The following is an 8,787-nucleotide window of genomic DNA, read 5'->3' as shown; positions in this document are numbered from 1 at the left end:
CACAAGTCTTGTAACTAAAGAAGAAACAAATGGAGTTTGTGTTTACAGCATGAGCACATGCTGCAATTAAAGAGGAGGTAGAAAAGCCTCTTCCTCTTCCCCTTCCCCTTCCTCTTTCCTACATGTACACCTGCAAAGCTGTGCCAAACTGCAGCCACACAACTGCCCTGTAAAAATAGCCGCCTCCCCCAGAGAATCACAACCAACCACCTCTCTCTCCTGTCCCCTCCCCCAGCTGAAATCAAAGAAGGTGGCAGGGAAATCTTGCAGAACTGGTTCCACGGCCTTCAGGCTGCCCTGAGCAAAGAGGTCCAACGCTGCGAGACTGAAACACACATCGTTTGGCCAGGCAGCCTCTGAAGGAAAAATGTCCTAACAGTGGGGAAAAACTGGAATAATGCTGCATAACTTAATCAGTCATTGTAGTGATGGCATAAAGCACAACCTAGGTTGGCCCAGGGATAGTTTAGTCTAGCCAGGTTTGGAAAGGTTAAAAAAGCCCAATGAACATATGATAAGTATGTTGGTAAGGACCATTTTGCAGATTTGGGGGATCTTTTTTTGGAAAACAAGAAGTAAGGAAGATGCTTCCTGTTTCAGGGCAAGTGCAAACACTGTGTTTCTTGCAGCTCATAAGCCAACATTTAAATGTGAACCTCACTTCTGTTTAAGACATCAGCTTTAAAAATCAGAAGGCAACATTACAAAAATAGACTTTCTCAGAGCAGTGGCATCATGGTGGGAGGTGTGCATGTGTGTGTTTGTTCAGAAGAGTCAAGATGGTAGCCAGGATAGCATGACTGAAGCCCTACCCATTTTTAAGTGTGTCCCACATGCACTCACAGTTGTTCTGTTGATTCTTTTGACCCCCCCTGTGAAACCTTTGCAGATGCTGCATAGCAAGCCTGGCCTTAACAGGGACCTCACTGAGCAAACCCCTCTTTTATGTGCCTGGATTGTGATGATGCCACCGTGGGGCAGAGCATGTGTACTGATACCTCTGCACATGCTCGGATGCCATGAAAACACAACTCAATCCTAGCTTGCGAGGACAAAACAATTTCTACCAGTAATTGCAATCTACTGGCTGAGAGCAGACTGGCTACAGCTCACGGGTGTCTGCAGAGGGCTGAAAGGTGTGTAAAAAATTAAAAGCAGGACTTTAAATCACATGATTATGGGTACCATTTTGACTTTTTTGACCCCCATGGATACCTATGCTATGCTTTCTCAAGCTCTCACCCAAGCGGTCCTCAACATACGCTCTAGCAACTCTTTGCGGTTAAGTGAAATTCTGGGGGTGAAATTCTTTAAGGCTACCCCTCACTTCATTTCCCAAACTGGTTTTCTCCCCTCCATTTGGACCTTTGGTTGAACTTCTGAAGAGGGAAATTCCCATGAACTCAAGGCTGCTGCCTCACATCAAACTCACCCTGGCCGTGATTCACAGCAGGATCATCTTAAGGCTCACTAGATGATACATATAAACCCTTTTAACATATCCTAAAGCACTGTGTAAGTACTGTACTATGTATGATTGTAAAAATCTGTAATCGCTTCACTTATAAACTAAGCCCTGAACTCAATAAACATGATTTTAGGCTCAGAATATGCCTGTACTTTCCCCTCTGTTACCATTTTTGGGGAGACTTCTGATGAATTAAGTCTGCTGCAGCTTGTCGAACTAATCATTTTCAGACTTCCTTCTTTCACTCAGTGCATTGAGTTGGCATCTCTCATTTTGTGTGTGTGTCAGTTTCATTATGGACTTTTCTTCCTGTTCTCTTGAAATTTCCATCACTTTCCAATCTATATCATCATGAATCAATATTCCCCAACCCCTGCTTGAACTTTGGAAGATTTCAGCGGTGACTAACATACCTTCATCTATTTGATTCAAGTTCCTTGCAGCATCTGTAACCCCCTTCTTAGAGATTATCTTTCAGTTTCAGGCCTGCTGCACATACGCTTACCCGCAATGTGGCATCTTCTAATCCTAATGCCACAGATCATAATATTTTTCTACCTGGGCATATTTGCACAACACACACATTGTTAACTTTTTTTTTTCAATTAAAACAACTTTGTAGGTTTCTGTGAATCATAAATGAGGTTGTAACATGTAACAGCCTTGGCTAATTACGGCTGGTTAGCAGGCATCATGCTAACCTAATTCAAATATATTTGTAGATTACAAATTGGTAATTTCAGAAAATCTGTGATGTGCTGAACAGAAGGGGTAGCAAACTGGAAAATGAAGAAGTAGCAAAGCCTGTTATTAAGACAGCAAAATGTAGTAATAATTGGTGAGTTGTCTGGATAAATCTGTGTTCCATTATGATTTTCTGAAGTTCATTATTAATTGGAGGTTCCCATGTATTTCAGTGAATACAGTGCAGATTTCCTTCAACTTGAAGTCCAAAAAGTGTTGCGGCTACTATGTTCGTTAAAAAGAACATCATAGTAAGAAAATCTCCAGAAATGTTTCCCTTGATTTTTAAGACAAGACTTAAAACTCCTATCAGAATTAAATAATCAGTTATTGTTTTACTTCTCAGAGACCGCCCATCTCAAGCAATATATTGTTTATATTAGTTTTTCTAGCATTATATAAATACCCAATTATTTGTTTCATTTGTGTACTCAGATCCTCACTTTTCAGTTAGACCCTTCATAAAATACTATGTACTGTATGCAGTTGTCTCACATTCTTTCCATTCTTTTTCTTTCTTTTTTGGAGTGAGTCAGAGTGTAACAATTTTTGGACAAGCTGAAAAGAAAGGGCTCTGTCTGATTTCCGTGGGCACACAGAGTACCCTCATCTGGACAACAGCAGTCAGAAAGTGTGTGTAGTATTTAAATATCAGAACTCAGAGTCTCTCTTTCTAAATGTTAAGAGGCGTTGGCCTAATAATTCTATCAGGCAAAATCGTAAATGTTTAAAATATTGTTATTTTCAAAAGTTTCTTTAACCACAAATTTAGGTCTCAGCGAGATTCATGTAAGAAATAAAGAATAGAAGCTGTTTGTGTAGCTATTACAAGAATGGGTGTTTTAATTGTTTCTGAATAAATTATCTGTTGGGTCACAGATACATTAATTGTGCAAACTCCAAGCTATGTCTCCTAAAAATCAAGGGAATTCCTTCTAAGTTTTATTTATTCTGGATCTCCAGAAAAATCTTCAATAGACTCCCTCTTCAGCACCTGTTAGGGTAGCCCAGACATTTTGGTTTGCAAGGACTAATGGGATCACTTGCCATGGACTTTGGCCTGCCAGCTTCTCCAATGCTTCCACCTTCTTGCAGTCTGAAATGGGCTGCAGGAACCAGAGATTTATCAACTTTGGATGACTGAAGGGCCTTTGCTTGATGTGCCCCCAGTAGGGCAGAGAAGAACTGAAAGTGATAAATCCTTCCTTCTCATAAGAGATGCTGCAATAATGACAAACCACCTCTACACACTTCTTCTTTCTCCTTGGCTTCTGGATCTTATTTCTCTACACCATTATAATTGGTAAGGACAGATATCTTACAGATTAACACATTTATTATGATCAAACCTTTAGTGTACTACACTTCTTGTCATCAGACAAATGATATGTTATTCACAGTTGGGAGGCAGATATTCTCAAAAAGTACACACACTTACACACATACACATACACACGGACAGAGACTTACCAATGTATCGCTATATCTGTCCATCTGCATCCATTACTTTAGAAACCAATGGAATACATTCACAATTACTACATTCCATATCTTTGGAAAATAGAACAAACAACATATTTTTGAAATTACTGTTAGAAATAGTGGAGTCTGGCAGCAATCAAATATATTTATTGAGAACATATTTCAGTATTTATTGGAATGACAAATGTCATAATATTTATTTAATCTGTACCCCGCCCAACTTGCAACAGCATCATATATCTAAGTTGTATCCTTAGATATCCTTAAGAACAGTTAATTGTTGTTAACTGTGAGACAATAAAAAGTTAGAGTTTTTACATCAAGTTCCACTCCTTTTGATTACATGGGCACATCTGTGCAGTTTTCTTGGCAGCATAGTGGAAGTGGTTTAGCACTGACAACTTTCAGAAAGCTTTTTTTTCCTGATTTCCTGATCTATTTTATTTATTTGTTAGATTTATATACTGGTTGGGGAATTCTGGGTGTTGAAGTTCACGCATCTTAAAGTTAGTCCTTGCTTAACGCCCACAATTGGGACCAGAATTTTGGTTGCTAGGCAAAGCAGTCATTAAGCAAATCCAACCCAATTTTACTAACTTTCTTGCAGCAGTTGTTAAATGAATCACCATGGGCATTAAGTGAACCATGTGGTCATTAAGTGAATCATGTGGTTCCCCATTGATTTTGCTTGCCAGAAGCTGGCTGGGAAGGTTGAAAATGGCAATCATGTGACCAAGGGATGCTGTGACGGTCATAAATGCAAACTGGTTGCCAAGCGCCCAAATTGTGATCATTGGTGTGCTGCAATGGCCATAAGTGTGAGGACTGGTCACAAGTCAGTTTTCTGGCACCATCATAAGTCTGACCCATCACTAAAAGAATGGTCATTAAGCGAGGATTACCTGTATAGGATGGAATTCCCTCAGGCCTCTCAAATACTATTAAACTAATTGGCCTAGCTGAGGCAATGTGACTAATATTATTGGTTTCTCTCAGCCTAGCAAGTGTTAATTTATGAACTACCAACCCAAGTAAGCTCTGTTTACCTCTAGATGCTATATGGATAGATTTTCCTATCTTCTTCCTAGCAGCCCATGTGTGTCTACCAAATTTGGAGGACAAATTTGGTAGCAAAAAGTGATCTCCTCCATGCTGGATTGTATTCACTGGATACAGTCTTCAGTCAGGAAGCTATTTCTATTGTAGGATATATTGCAAAAAGTGAAACAAAAATGTAAAATCAGAATGATGATTCATTATGCAATCCTTAAAAATCTTTAATTATGAAATATCTGATTTTTTAGTATTTAAAAAATAACAAGTGACTCTTTCAGGATTTCCACTGTTGCCCAGAGCTTTGACTACTTAGGTGGACTTCTTTGTTGAAGCTCTATCAAAAATAGAATTAATTGTGGGACAGTGCCAGGTGCAGATGGATTTTCTGAAGACTGGTATAAAGCATGTGGGGAAATCCATATTCCACGCCTCCGCTGGACATATGTCAAAACCCTGGTGTTTCAGTGTTTGCCACCTACACTATGAAGCCTGTATATCACTGAGTCATACACTGTTTAAAACAAAAGTATAATGATGCTGCCAGTTGCTGGCAATTTCCCTTGGGGCAGGGGGGAATAAAAAACTACTTTTTCTTGATTTTTCAAAACAGTGTGGCAAAGATGAGGGTTCTTCATAAAACTCCCCATTTGAATTTCTCCCTCTTTTCCTTCTCCTTTAAGTGACATGTCCAGTGTAGAGACCCACTGGGTTATCAAATAGAAAGAAGGCTGGCTGGCTTTGTTAATAATGAGGAAAACCATCCCAAAGTATGAAATGAAACCATCTCCAGGGCTAATTCCCTATCATGCAAAAACATCACATTGCTGATAACAAATCCAGCTGGAGCTTTGAATAGTCAGATGTTCCACAGGAGGAGAATGGGAAGAGCTCTTGAGTGACGGGGATAAAAGTAAAGTGTGTATGGATGAAAGGAAGAAGATTGGAAGCCAGTTCTCCAATTACTCAGGGGTGTCTGTAGATCTAAAGGGATCCTGTCCATGATGCCCCTGGGACAGGCCTCCATATGTTGGGGCTTCACTTCTGAGTTCTATCCCTACAGTCTATTCCTTTGGTGGGTGTGCTGTCTCTTTTTCCTTGTCTTCACCTTTTCTTTTCTTCATGTGGGGAAAGGCCATCTTGGGCTGGGAGAAGAATGCAGGTCAGAATTTCTGCTGAATCTTTGGGAATGGCAGGGTGCTTTCAGCTGTAATGCCCAGCACCTGTCCTGATTATCCATTCTGGCATCTTCCCAGGAAATCACAGTTTATTTCCAGCTAGGAGAGAATAGTCTCTTGCTGAGAATCTCTGATTCATATTTTGAAAGGTTCAGCTTTGGAAATCTTTTGGAGGTCCATCCACCTAAGCCAGGATTTACCTGTGTTGAGCAGAAAGCGGTACACCGGTCCCCAGAATAGCCGCTAACTGCAGGCTATGTGTCTTTCTTGTTCTACATCTCTCTACAATCTACAGTTTATTTTTCAGATTTACATTCACCATACTCCATTCCTCCCTTCTTCCCAAATGTAGCCAGTGATGTTTTTTCAATTGGCATTTATATTGTATCGGCAGAAATAAACTTAGAAAAGTCTTTATATACAATACAGCCTTTTAGTGAAAACAGAGTCGAAGCACACAGTGAACTCTCAAAGTGAAAGTCTTCAAGCTGCCTTCCCATTAACTTTCTTTCATTTATGCAGCCAATTATCCTGTTTATAATGTAGTATAAATAAAAAGTCCCTTTGATTGTGTTTCACTCTCCAAGCAGTATGAGAACTTGCAGAATAGATCTAAAAGTATGTTGAAACAGGGTTTTTGTTTTAGTTTTCTGCTCTAGTGCTTAAAACATACATGCACATGCCACTTGCTGCCCCGACTGTGTATAACATTTAAGAGAGAGAGAGACTTAGTATAAGAATTCTTCCCTTACAATTGTTATTAGGATGACATATTTTTTCTACCTATGAAGGAGGTTCTATCATACAACTGATGGTTAAGAGTTTGTTGCCAAAGCAAACTGTTAGTTACAATCCATGTAACTCATATTAGTACTCAAGCACAGAAAACTTGGTCAAATTTCCCAGCTGATTAATACTTTGGTTATATTTCCTAGTTGATCAAATATGCCCAAATAGCTGCTATTCCACAATGAACCAGGAGCAGAGATCAGCAAGTGATATTTCACGGAGTTTTCCAAAGAACGGTATGTCGGCAGCATATGGTATGATGCATAGATCATTTAACAGTCTGCTTTAAATTTTTCCCATAAAGCACAGATATCCAAAACAAAGAGCATGTAGGTTTGAATTAAAGCTACGCGAACTAGCTTGCAAAGGAGTAATGTCTGGTGTGAAATAGGAATCCAATAAAATAAAACACACATCATGCTTTGATGATGTTTTGAAATAATAAAATCACTTGTACTAGAAATCTTACAGAGGTAAATTGAATGCATAAAAGATTAAGAGTGAAAGAAGATTATAATATAATGGAATAATGGTTAAATGCTGAACTGGTTGCAAATTGAGGAACAAAACAATATAGACATGACACTCTGCTTCAAATCTCCATCCTCTGAACCTTGTCTAATAGTTTACGATGCACAATAAAACTTGAGACCCTCCTTATCTCCTCATTCAACTGTCAGAGGAAAGATGATCAGTTCTATGTCATGTTCACCATTCCAATGTTGCTGGTACATCGTAACGTTTCGCATGTCATTTGGCTGATGTGTGTTTCGTCTGGGAGGGGAGGAGGATTCCATCTCGTGGGATTGTTATATGTTAGTAGCTGGATTGGAATGTGTTTGGGTTATCTCATGTATTCAAGGTTCCTTTCCCAGGACATCAGCAGAAACAGTTACCAGCACCTGGGGGGGTGGGGGGGGGGAGTTTGCAACGGCAGGGCGAGGGGAGAGATTACGTTTGAGCCGAGGGTAGTTAGTTTGTATTTGGCGTGCTTTTGCTCATTCTCAGCTTTCTCTGTATTTGCATACTATTCTTTAATAAATCAGATAGCATTAAGTTCCTGCTTGTGAGTCTGAGTCTATTAGAGTAGGCAATCATTACATAAAGCTGAGAATCTCAAAAAATTTTCCGTTAGCCCCTTTCCAGATTTATTTTGTGAGGGAGAAGTGCTAGCGATGAGCAAACCAAATCCCCAAACCAGGGAAAGCGAGGAATCGAGCGAGGGGGAACCCGACTCCACAGTGATAAGAACAGAGAGAGTCCCTCCTCGAGAGCCCTCAGAAGTTCGAGAGGGGTCGAGCTCCAGCCTAGGAGAAGAGGAGGTTGGAGGTAAAAGAGCCCCTGAACCGACCGGTGAGTCGCCAGGCAAGCTGATCACCTGGGATGAAACACAGGGATCCCTACCAGGGACGTCCAAAACGTCTTGGAAGCAGTGATACCCGATGTCCCCAACCGTGGTGAGGCAGGAGGGAAAGGAGGATTCCCAAACCCCTGACCATATAAAACTGGTGGAGGCCAAATTGGAGTCACTAGAATTTATGTTTCAGAAAATGTCCATGGACTGGGGTCCCCGGGAGAGGAGGAGAGAGGAGTCTAGTAATAGGCATTCGACTCCTTCTTTGCCCCCACCTTCCCCAGAGGAAAGGAGTAGGACCCGGCGCAGAGAGGAAGTAAGAACACCGAGGGTGAGAATTTCAAGGTCCCCTCCTTGAGAGTGGAGATCCCTGGGAGCTAAAAGGAAGCCTGACCACCCAGCTGTGGCGAAGGGACCGCCTGGAGTGGGGGTTAAGGACTTTACCATTAAATTTGATGGAGATCCAACTAAGCTATCGTTCTTCCTTACCAATGCAAGGAGTTATATGGATGAATGGGAACCATATTTTCGTTCAGAAAGAGCCAAGATGAATGCCATTGCCACTAAGCTCAAGGGGCGGGCTGCCGATTGGTATGTGAAGTTATGTCAATTGGATGCCCCTGAGCTGGAGGAGTTCGAAGAATTCCTGTGGGTGTTGAAACTACACTTTGAAGACCTGTTAGCTAAAGAAAGAGCAAAACGGGCACTGAGGGAGCTTT

The sequence above is a fragment of the Candoia aspera genome, chromosome 6 (assembly GCF_035149785.1).
Source record: "Candoia aspera isolate rCanAsp1 chromosome 6, rCanAsp1.hap2, whole genome shotgun sequence".
Lineage (NCBI taxonomy): Eukaryota > Metazoa > Chordata > Lepidosauria > Squamata > Boidae > Candoia > Candoia aspera.
The sequence above is the reverse complement of the archived record's forward strand: the minus strand, read 5'-3'. Positions refer to the sequence as shown.